Source organism: Otolemur garnettii, unplaced genomic scaffold, assembly GCF_000181295.1.
Source record: "Otolemur garnettii isolate 467f Iridium unplaced genomic scaffold, OtoGar3 scaffold00109, whole genome shotgun sequence".
Classification (NCBI taxonomy): domain Eukaryota; kingdom Metazoa; phylum Chordata; class Mammalia; order Primates; family Galagidae; genus Otolemur; species Otolemur garnettii.
The window spans coordinates 3621635-3633524 of NW_003852504.1; positions in this window are offsets into that span (position 1 = coordinate 3621635).

The following is an 11890-nucleotide window of genomic DNA, read 5'->3' on the forward strand; positions in this document are numbered from 1 at the left end:
CTGCCATTTGATCCTGCAGTTCCTTATTAGGTATATATCCAGAAGACCAAAACTCACATTACAACAAATATATTTGTATCAGAATTTTTATTGCAGCCCAATTCATAATTGCTAGGTCATGAAAGAAGCCCAAGTGCTCACTGATCCACAAATGGATCAATAAATTGTGGTACATGTACACCATGGAATACTATGGAGCCCTAAAGAAAGATGGAAACTTCATCTCCTTCATGTTTACATGGATGGAGCTGGAGAATGTTCTTCTTAGCAAAATATCTCAAGAATGGAAGAAAAAGTATCTAATGTACAGAGCCCTATTATAAAACTAACTTATAGCTTTCTTTTTTTTTTTAATTTTTATTTTTTATTATTTTTTTGAGACAGAGCCTCAAGCTGTCCCCCTGGGTAGAGTGCCGTGGCATTACAGCTCACAGCAACCTCCAACTCCTGGGCTCAAGTGAGTATCCTGCCTCCGCCTCCCAAGTAGCTGGGACCACAGGCGCCCACCACAACGCCTGGCTAGTTATAGCTTTCATATGAAAGCTACAACCTAATTATAACCTAAGAATTTGGGGAGGGGGAGGGGAGGGGGGTAAGTGGGTGGAGGGAGGGTGATTGGAGGGATCACCTCTGGTTTAGCTCACAAGGGTACAAGTTAATCTTTCTAAAAATAGAACACAATAACTAAGAAAATAACATAAAGGCTATGTTAACTAGTTTGATGAAAATAATTCCAATTGTATATGAAAACACCATACTGTACCCCATGATTGTATTAATGTACACAGCTATCATTTAATTTGAAAAAAGAAATGTACAAACATATGAAAGAAAGCTGTGAAACAAAAAGTTGATTTTTTAAAAAGATTAATAAAATTGATAAACCATTGGCCAGATTAACTAGAAACAGAAAAGCAAGATTATAGGGATCCCTGAAAGAGCAGAAGAGAATCCAAAAAGCATGAAAGCTCTACTTCAAGACATGGTGGAGAAATTCCCAAGTTTCTTCCAGGAGATACTGTGCTCACTCTAGATTTGATTTTTCCATAGATTTTGAATCTTATTTTAGCAAGATACAGAACTCTGGGCTGAAAATCATTTTGATTGTGAGACCTAAAGAGAGATGACCACTCTTTTCTGGCTTGAAAAGTTTGCAGAATTTTCTCTTTCAATTTCACTTTGGCCAAGCTAATTACAATGTGTCTAGGAGATGCTATGTTTAAATTGAATCATCCTCAGGTTCTGAAACTATCTGGTATCTTTATTTTTGGGTCTCTCCCAATGCAGAACAGTTATCAACTGCCAGATACAGTTAATGAGGCCAGGAACACAATCTATAGCCAAAAACTAGGAGCTCAAGATATGAAATGTTGAGAGAACTAGACAATCACTGAGGCCTTACCATGAAGGTCCAGGATAACAAATTAGATAACCTAACATGTATGGAAGGCTTAATATGTGCCAGACACTGTCATAAATGTTTAGAAATGTTGATTCATTTCATACTCACAATAAGCCCCATGATGTACTATTGCAATTCTCACTGTAACCATGAGGTTACAATGGGAACTTCATGACTACAGAGAGGTGAAGAAATAGCTCCAATTCACACTGCTACTGAGATGTGACCCATGTCCTTAGCCAAAGCTACAGTATTCCTAGTTGTTGTCGATTAGAACCTGCACCCTCAATCACCTACCATGTGGAGAGAGAGGCAGGAGTTGTGGAGAACACAGAGACAGCCAAAGAGAGCTACATCCACTGTGCCTACCCTACCCCATGTTATTTGCATTGAATGCAAGAACTGTAACTTCACACTGTTGGAAAGAAGAGAGGGTTGTAAAGGGAGAGTATCCCAGCAGAAAGCGGTTTGTGGCGTTCCTTCACTCACAGATGTGTATGTGGGGTGCGGGGAAAGTATGGGGTCCCTAGTTTGTCCTAAACCCTAATTTCACCCAATGGCATACGGAAAGCTTGACCTGTGAAAAGATTTCCCTCCGCCTGGGAGCAGAAAGTGAAATGTCTTGCCATGATCTCTGCCGGCATCTAGCGGTCACTGTTACATATGACACCCAATGCAGAATTTGGGAGTGTGAAACTCAAGTTGGGAGAAGTGAGACAGAGAGGGCAGGGGTTCTTAACTTGAGGCTTAATGGGATAGGGTGGGAAGGCTCTGTGAAAGCAAAACCCCTTGAATCTCATGTATAAGCATTTGTGGTGCATTTTTTCCGCATCTGTCATCAGATCTGCAGTGGGTTTTTGACACACACCATGTAAGAACCACAGCTGGAGAGTCAAGAAGTGGTGTCCAAGAGAGTCCAGTTCCAGACTGGGGTACTCTCCTGCTGTGCTCTGACCAGGTAGTTCTGATAGGAAGTATCAGATGGGACCTCACCACTATGCTTTCTGCACACAAAGGTGACACCCTGCAGAGAACTGTACCTGGGGCAACTTCTCAGGGGAATTGAAGCCCTCTTGGCATTAAGAAGATGAGCGTGTGACCTACCTGATGGGCCCCAGTTGGAGCCATTCACCTTTCCTTGGCCATCAAGTCCTGGCCTGGAACTCCCAGAGTCTTTCTTCTGCTTATCAGCCTGGAGCTCCCCCCAGGGAGGTGCCCCATGCTCTTCTTGTCTCCATTTGTTTTAAGACCCTGGGAGCCTATCTGCTCCCCTCTCAGTAGCTGCCACCTACTCTACCCCATAGATTCAGCAGCCACCCCAGCTCCTTCCTTCCCTGGGATCCAGTACAGACTGTTTCAGCTTTTTTTGGTTTCTCTCTGGCTCAGACAGGGAGACATTCAAGGCATGAGCAGCTGACTGACACATGGTGGCTGCGAATAGCAAAAAACTCTTCAGATGGCTCACAGTCACCATAGTTAGTCTGCAGGTTTCTGCTCCTTGACCAAGTGATGATGCCTGGAAGCCTATTTAGGCTCTATCCCTCATCCTAGGGAAGGAAGGAAGGATTTTATTGATTTGATCTGATCCACTGTTGAGGAATTTCCCTAACTCCATATCCTTTTAACCTTTTATCTTTCCTGCTTGACCTAAATCTAACTTATCCATACTTTAATGTAGATAATTCTATCTGCAGTGTGAGTCAACCTCACATGGGATTTTGCAGGAGACCTAGACCCATTATTCAATGTCCTGAGAAAACTATATTCAGATGAAATTAACTGCTCCTTATCTAGACAGAAATTGATATTCATAATATCTAGAGCTAAGAGTAGAATTTCTAGTTCAACTGTTTCAGAAATGTTGACATGAGCAAGACCAAGTATAAGCCATGAAAATACTACATTCATCCAGGTACTGTTTGTGGGCCTGGGGAAAATCCAGGTGAAGGTGTTTAAGAGTTTTCAGGGAGAGGTAAAGAATTTTAGGACCCTTTAAAATGGGCAAGATATTTTTACAACGTGCTCAGAACTAGTGTCATAGAAGAGGCAACTACCAGCGATAATTTATGTCAAAGATCAGAAGTTGAAGTCACATGAAGCATCAGTTTAAACTAAAGTTCATTTGAATAAGGGAGGCTGTAAAGGATAGAATGGAATGCTCAAGTTAGAAGGCAAAAAGATTCCAAAATAAGCACAGAGCAAGGGATTGGTCAGAGTGAATGACACAGAAACTCTACAAGGGAACCACATCTATTTTTACACGTTACCAACTGCAACTACTAAAAAATGTTAAAGGTAACTTCATGAAAACAAGATTCATAAATGTATTTTCTATGATCAAATTTGACTAAAAGTTAAAAAACACTTCTGGAGTGCTTTTAAAAATTCCATAAGATCTCGTGGAGAACAAAACTTTTCAACAAGTTTATGGACATTGTAAAGTGTTCTTTATTTCTGGAGAGTGACTCTGCTTTCAGGAAACATAAAACATGACTTTTCTTACTTAGAAAAAGCCATTCATTCTTTCATTAAAACCAGACACATTTTTTAGCATCAATTAAGATTTCAGTAACCATAGCATCAGTAATTCTCAGAAACACAGGTAAAACTTAAAAAATTCATATGGCTTTCCCACTTTAATTCTTTACCCCTGGAGGGATGGAAGAAAGGAAAGGACAGAGGCAGTCACAAATAATTGTTTTAATGATTACATAGTAACTGACAGAAGTAATGTACTATCAACCTAAAATAATTTAGAAAAAAGGTTAGAATCTAGTTTAAAGAGAGTTTATTCAAGCACAAATCCTGAGGACTGCAGCCTAGAACACAGTGCACAGTTGCCTTGGGGAATGATCTCAAGAACAAAAGAGAGGCTCAAGTTTTAGACAACAACAAAATAAGATGAATAAGGAGAGGGAGAGATTACAAAAACAGTCATCCAGAATTCACATTTGTTTATAAAAAATAACATTGTTGTATGATATATTATGGGTAATTGTCATTACTTAGTCTAAAGCTCACATAGCAAGTGGCTTTAAGATGTAATTATTGAGGAAAGACCTGGAACATATTCTCCTGAGTAAAGTATCTCAAGAATGGAAGAAAAAGTATCCAATGCACTCAGTACTTCTAGAAAACCAATTTATATTTACTCATACTTTCTTATGAAAGATAGATCACAACCATAGCCCAGGATGAAGGAAAGAAATGGAGTGGGAAGGGAGGGGAGGGGGGAGGTTTGATAGAGGGAGGGTAAAAGGCGGGACCACACCTATGGAGCATATAACAAGGGTATAAGTCAAATCTGTCAAGTGTAGAACATAAATGTCTTAACACAATAATCAAGTAAATGAGGCTAAAGCTATGTTGATTGATTTGATGTAACCATGTCAGATTGTATAAAAAAATCAACACATTGTATTCCACACAGGCATAAATGTGTTCATGATCTATGCCTATATGACTTAGTAAAAAAAAAAAAAAAGATGTAATTATTGAGCTCAAGGGGGTGTGAGACATGACTATAGTTACATTTTAAATGCCTTTGTGGGCTTAATAATTTAAAGGGGCTCACATTCCTCAGACAAAAGGTTTTCTGTCTCATTTCTCTCTTCTTGATCAAAATCTTTCTCCTAGAAGGCAATGATGTTCAAAATCTGAGTGCCAAAGTGACCCTTTTACAAAGGTTCATTCCTGGATAGACTTCTTCCTCCTTAAGGGGAAAAGAGGAAGTCTCTTAATGAGGAATTGTTTTAGAACATCCAAAAGCTAATTTGAAATCATATCACAGAGTAACAAAAATGAGACCTTAGTCAAGACATTACTTTATGTAGCTGCTATTACCTATTGAATCATCTCTAGATTTCAGAATTCTGTAATTTTAGTTTCTTGAGAAGTAACACATGAGGATTATAATGCAAAAGAGAATTTATATATAAAACAACAACAAAATATATATAAACAACAATTTATATATAAAATAACAACAAAAATAAAACCCTGTTATGTTGGAGAGCCAACTAAGAACATCATGAACAAAATCAAATCAAAATATATATAAACAACAATTTATATATCAAATCAAATATATATCAAATCAAAATATATATAAACAACAATTTATATATAAAACAACAACAAAAATAAAACCCTATTATATTGGAGAGCCAACTAAGAACATCATGAACAAAATCAAATCCAGAGTCTTCTTTGTAGCCAGAAAATAATTCAGAATTTAGTCCAAATTGTGGGCAAATACAACCCCCAAACAATTGTCAGGCCTAGAAGTTAATAATAGGTGTACTATAGTTTTTCTCTGAAACATAATATTTCTCTCTGCAGTTTCCCATTTCTACCAAAGATAAATCTTAGTAGTACCAATTTACTTCCAAATAAGTTTTAGTATTACATTTGGCCTGATATTTGCATAAAGTGCAATAAGAATAGTGATTGGCCATATAGTCTCCATTTTAAGTTGGCTTTGTGGTAACTTTATCATAAAAATTTTCAATTTAGAATTTTATTTATTTAGTTAGTTAGTTGGTTAGTTTAGAATTTTAAAAGTATCTCAAGGCTTGGAAAGCAAGTGAAGCATTTGTCATCAAACTGTGCCTGTAATACCTGTATAAATTGGGAAAATTTCTTTTTTCTAAAGGTCCCAAAATATCTTGAGGTTTCTAAGCATTTCAGAAAATGTCATTCTTCACTTGCCACAAGGTCAGGAAACTTGTAAGGGAGTAATGTAAGGGACAGGTTACCAAGTCAGTCTTCCCAAGGGTCTTTTTATCAATTCTATATAGTTAACCTTGATTCCTCAAAGTAGTCTGGTTATATCTGAAAATGTCATTCTGGTCAGACCTTGGCAAAACAATCAGTGTCTTCAATTCTTTCCTGTCACACACACAAAAAAAATAGATTCTTATTGAAGTTATGCAAAAAAGCACAATGCCATAGATTAATAACTCATAGTTTCCAAATTTTGAAGAAATCATGTAGAGGGAAAAGAAAAGATTTCAGTTTTGCTTATAAGAGTATACGTTACTCAATTGCTATAGCTATAAATAATTCAAAGAGGAAAAAAGTAGTCTTGACTCTGGAAAGGAAGATATAAAAAGAATCATAAATATTTTTACAAAAAATGTAATAGAAAATTATTTTAGTCTTCTATCGTGTAATTATTCATGCTCTGCTTGATGTTGGGTTAACAAACCTCATTATGCATCAGCTTTGTAATTAAATTCCCAGAAGTTTTTATGTAGTCCAATGGTATAATTCCCAAAGTTATCACAAATCTTTACTTAAGAGTATTTATCAAGGTCCTTTTCATGAATTTCCTTGAAGAAAGGGGCAATTTTAGACTGTAGAAAACTATAAACCACCTTCTTAGAAGTTTTTTTGCTTTCGTTGTTTGTGGGTGACAAAATAGCCATGGTTAAAGACACAACTGGCAAAGAAACTTGGTTATACAACAATCTAACATAATCATAATTATTATGACAACATATACCAAGACCTAGAAGAATTTTAGGGAACTCATACCATTTTGTAACATGTATTAATAACACACTTATACAAATAAAACTCACAGAAAGTAAAATATCTCCAATTTGACACTTCTTTCCATATATTGAACTTATTAAATAGTCCTGATATGTCTTTCTTAGATTTCTAGGGGTCTTAATTCCCAAAAGTTAGTTTGAGTTCAAACTGAATAGAAAATTTGGAATGTGATTTTGAAAAGTTTGCCAAACACAAAAGTTTGAAACCCTTAGCCAAGATGTAAGATAATATGGTCATCAAAAAGTGATAGTTTGGGTTCGGTGCCCTTAGCACAGTGGTTATGGTGCCAGCCACATACACTGAGGGTGGCAGTTTCAAACCCAGCCCAGGCCAAAAAAAAAAAATGACAATGCAACAAAAATAGCCGGGTGTTGTGGTAGGCACCTGTAGTCTAAGTGACTTGGGAGGCTGAAGCAAGAGAATCACTTAAGACCAAGAGTTTGAGATTGCTGTGAGCTGTGACCCCACTGCACTCTACCAAGGGCAACATAGTGAGACTCTGTCTCAAAAAAAAAGTGATAGTTTGGCTCCCCTTTCCTGATTTGGATATGTTTTATGGCCTCTTGTCTGATTTCTCAGGCTAGGACTTTCAGCACTATGTTGAATGGAAGTGTTTTACAGTAGGCACCCTTGTCTTGTTTAGGTCTTAGTGGGAATGCTTTCAACTTTTCCCCCATTCAATTTTTATGTTAGCTATGTATTCCTCACATATGGCTTTCATAATTTTGAGATATGTTCCTTCTATGCCATATATGTCTAGGGTTTTTACCATGAAAAGATGTTGAATTTTTTCAAATGCTTTTTCTGCATCTATTCAAATGATGATAGGGTCTTTGTTTTTCCTTCTGACTATGTGATGAATCACATTCATTGATTTATGTATGTTGAACCATCCTTGTATCCTGAGAAAAGCCCTTGGTCAGGGTAGATTATTTTTCTGATATGCTGTTGAATTCTGTTTGCTAGTACTTTATAGAGGACTTTTTTGCATCTATATACATAAGAGATATCAGTCTACAGTCTTCTTTTTTGTTTTATTTTTGTGCCCTTTCTTGGCTTTGGTATCAAAGTGAAACTAACTTTGTAGAAAGAGTTGGGGACTATTTACTCCTCAATAGTATGGAATAAGCTCTGCAGTGGCTTTGGTTATCAAGGTGATACTGGCTTCATGGAATGAATTTGGGAGTATTTCCTCCTTCTCAATGTTATGGAATAATTTCTGTCATATAGGTTCTAGCTCTTCTTAGAGATCTGGCAAAATTGAGCTGTGAATCTATGTGGTCCAGGGCTTTTTTGTTATTGTTGTTAGATTTTTTTTTATTACACCTATACTCTATTTGCTCATTATTGATCTACTTAAGAGTTTTATTTGATCTTGATTAACTCTTGGGAAATTGTTTCCAGGAATTTGTACATTTCCTCTCCATTTTCTCATTTGTGTACATAGAGATTTTCATAGTATTCAAAAGAGAAAATTTGTATTTCTGTGGCATCAATTGTAATATTGTCTTTTCATTTCATTTCTTTTTTTGAAATAGAGTCTTCCTCTGTCACCCAAAGTACACTGCTATGGCCTCTGCCTGGCTCACAGCAGCATCAAACTCCTGGATTCATGCAATCCTCCTGTCTCAGCCTCACAAGTAGTTGAGACTAGAGGCATGTGCCACCATACCAGGATAATTTTTCTATTTTTAGAAGAGACAGGATCTCACTCTTACTTACTCTGGTTTTGAATTCCTGACCTGCACGAATCCTCCCACATTGGTCTCCCAGAGTGTTAGAATAATAAGCATAAGCGTACCGTTTTCACTTCTGATTCAGCTTGTTTGGATCCTTTCTTTTATACTCTTGGGTAATCTAGAAAGATGTCTATCAATTACATTTATCTTTTCAAGAAAGAACTTTTTGTTTTATTCATCCTTTATATTTTTATCTTGTTTTCCTTTTTATTTAGTTTTGCTCTGACCTTACTTATTTCTTTTCTTCTGGGTTAAGGTTTGGTTTGCTCTTCATTTTCTACCTCCTTGAGATGTACCATTAGACTGTTGATTCCTGAACCTTCCAATTTTGATGTAGGCAGGTAAGACTATGAATTTTTCCCAGAGGACTACTTCAGCTGAATCCCATACATTTTGATAGCTTATGTCTTCTTTGTCATTCATTCTTGGAATTGTTATATAAACATTTCAAGATCTCAGGTTACAAAATCAATGCACATAAATGAATAAAATTCCTATACATCAGTAACAGTCAACAGAGAGCCAAATCAAAGACTCAATACTATTAACAATAACCACAAAGAAAATTAAATACCCAGGAATGTATTCTCCAAGGAGATGAGAGATCTCTACAAAGAGAACTACAAAACACTGAGGAACAAAATCACTGATGACACAAAAAAATTGAAAAACATATTGTACATTGAGAAGTAGTATCAACATTGTTAAAATGTCCATGATATCCAAGGTGAATTGCAGGTTCAATGCATTCCCAGTCAAAATACCAATGTCAGGACTGCAGCCAGCTTTCTACAGAGGCTCCCATCCAGAAGGAGACTTAAAGGACAGAAATTTAGCAAGGGAAGTGATGGTTTGGAGTGGAGCCAAGAGAGAAGATTGAAGAATGCACTTCAACCTTCCTGAGGTGAGCTGCGACCCCAAAAATATAATCAAAATGTAGAAAATCCACCACCAAGCGGACAGGAGTCCCCTCCCCCATAAGAGCTCAAAAATCCTCCCACTCTATCCCATGGGAGAGACCCCATAAAAACTGGACCTCCTACACCCGCTGGCATGCCACGGCACACTCCTGCAAGGCATAAAACTGTAAAACTGTATAAAACTGAATATATTCCCTACCTGCAAATCTGAACTCCCAGGATTCCCCCCACTCTCACCCCAAGGTCTAGAGGTTTGTCATGCATGGAGTCCAGATTCTTGGGCATTTCCTTGGGAGGAGTGGAGGGCAAAAGGGCTAGTGCTGGTCTGTGCTGACTCTGTGGCACAGGAGTAAGGAGAGGACAGTTAGCTCAGAGGAAGCCATACAGGAGTTGCCCACATCCCTGAGGCCATTCCAGATAGGCATGCCCTGTCTGTCTGGGCAACCAGAGGCTCGGGGCAGCAGCCACTGGCAGAACGGACTTGGGAAGTTCTGTGAGTAAAGAGAACATAATAGCACCTAGCCCTTAGGGGAATATAGCTGAGACAAAGGCAATGGGCGGACAGTGGCTGGAATTGACACCTGAGTGTAAACTCTACTTGCTTGCTGCCCAAGGCTGAGTTTCTTATCAAATCTAGCAGTGTCTGATCTGCAGAGGAATTTAGCTGGGACAGAAACAAATTATGTGAAGTGGCTATCTCCTGTTCTGCATCAACATCAAACATGCGCAGGGCTGGAATAAAGTGAACTGCCCCAGCCTATATTAAAAACACTCAAGGTCCCCTGCTGAACTCATAAATCCTGGTGACTCAGGAAGTCATAAACCCCAGGAGGAGTTGCTCACTGGAGTGAACTGAGTCACAGTCCTGTGGGATTAACAGTGACTGGGTGCAAGGTGGGGAAGGAAGCATCAACTTTCCCAGACTAATTCATTTGCTTGGTGGGTTCTTTTGCCCTCATGGAGCACTGGAGCATCTTATATCTGAGCTGCCAGCAGACCTCTCTTATCTAGCTGCCGGAGACATTTGAACTCTCCCACTTGAGACTGGTGCTGACTGGGACACTGACTTGGACCCCTTGAACCGGGCAAATCACCAAAGGACTATCCAAAGTGGCACCCTGGGTGTATGGTTGAGGGAAGGTTTGATTTTCCTTGCCCAATTGTTTGTAGGGGGCAGAGTGACTTAATTGCTGGTATTTCTCCATAGCAGACACTTCAACCAAGAGTAACTGATTCACTAGGGTAAGACAGAGACCAGCCGATAATAAGGCAGAGCCACTTAGCCCCACCACACCAAGCAGGGCCCAAGTCTCTCAGGCTGTAACACTATACGGGTACTTGAGAAAGCTCAAGTAGAAAAGACAAATAGGGTAAAATAAACATAGGGCGGAATCAGCGGAAAAGCTCTGGTAATATGAATAACCAGAGTAGATTAACCCCACCAAGAAAGGATGCAGCTGGTAATATGAATAACCAGAATAGGTCAACCCCCCCAAGACAGGATGTGGCAGACGAAACTGAAGATCCCCTTTATAAACAGAAGGCTAAGATGTCAGAAATTGAATTCAGAATTTGGATCGCAAATAATATTAATGGAATAAAGGCAAAGACAGAACTAGAAATTCAAGGAGCATTCCAAAAGTTGACTCAAGGATTCAATGAATTCAAACACAAAACCACCAAAGATTTTGAAACATTGAGGTAAGAGATTGTAGCCCTTAAAGATCTAAAAAATATGGTAGATTCTCTTGGTAATAGAATACAGCAGGCAGAAGAAAGGATCTCAGATGTAGAAGACAAAGTTTCTGAACGTACGCAATCATCCAAAGAGGAACAGAAATGGACAGTAAAAATGGATCATTCTCTAAGAGAGCTCAGGAATAATTCAAAGAAAACTAATATTCACCTTATAGGAATCCCTGAAGGTGACGAAGTTGCTTCACAAAACACAGAGGCTCTCCTTCATGAAATTATGAAAGAGAACATTACAGATATGCCAAGAGATTCTGAAATTCAGATTTCAGACAGCTTCAGAACCCCACCAGAACTCAACCTCAATAAGACATCCCCCAGACACATCATAATTAACTTCATTAAAGTTAATACGAAAGAGAAAATCCTGAAAGGAGCTAGAGGTAAGAAAACCATAACCTAAAAGGGGAAGAATATCAGAATGACTGTAGTACTCTCTGCCAAAACCTTTCAGGCAAGAAGAGGGTGGTCATCAACATTTAATCTCTTAAAACAAAATAACTTTCAGCCCAGGATCC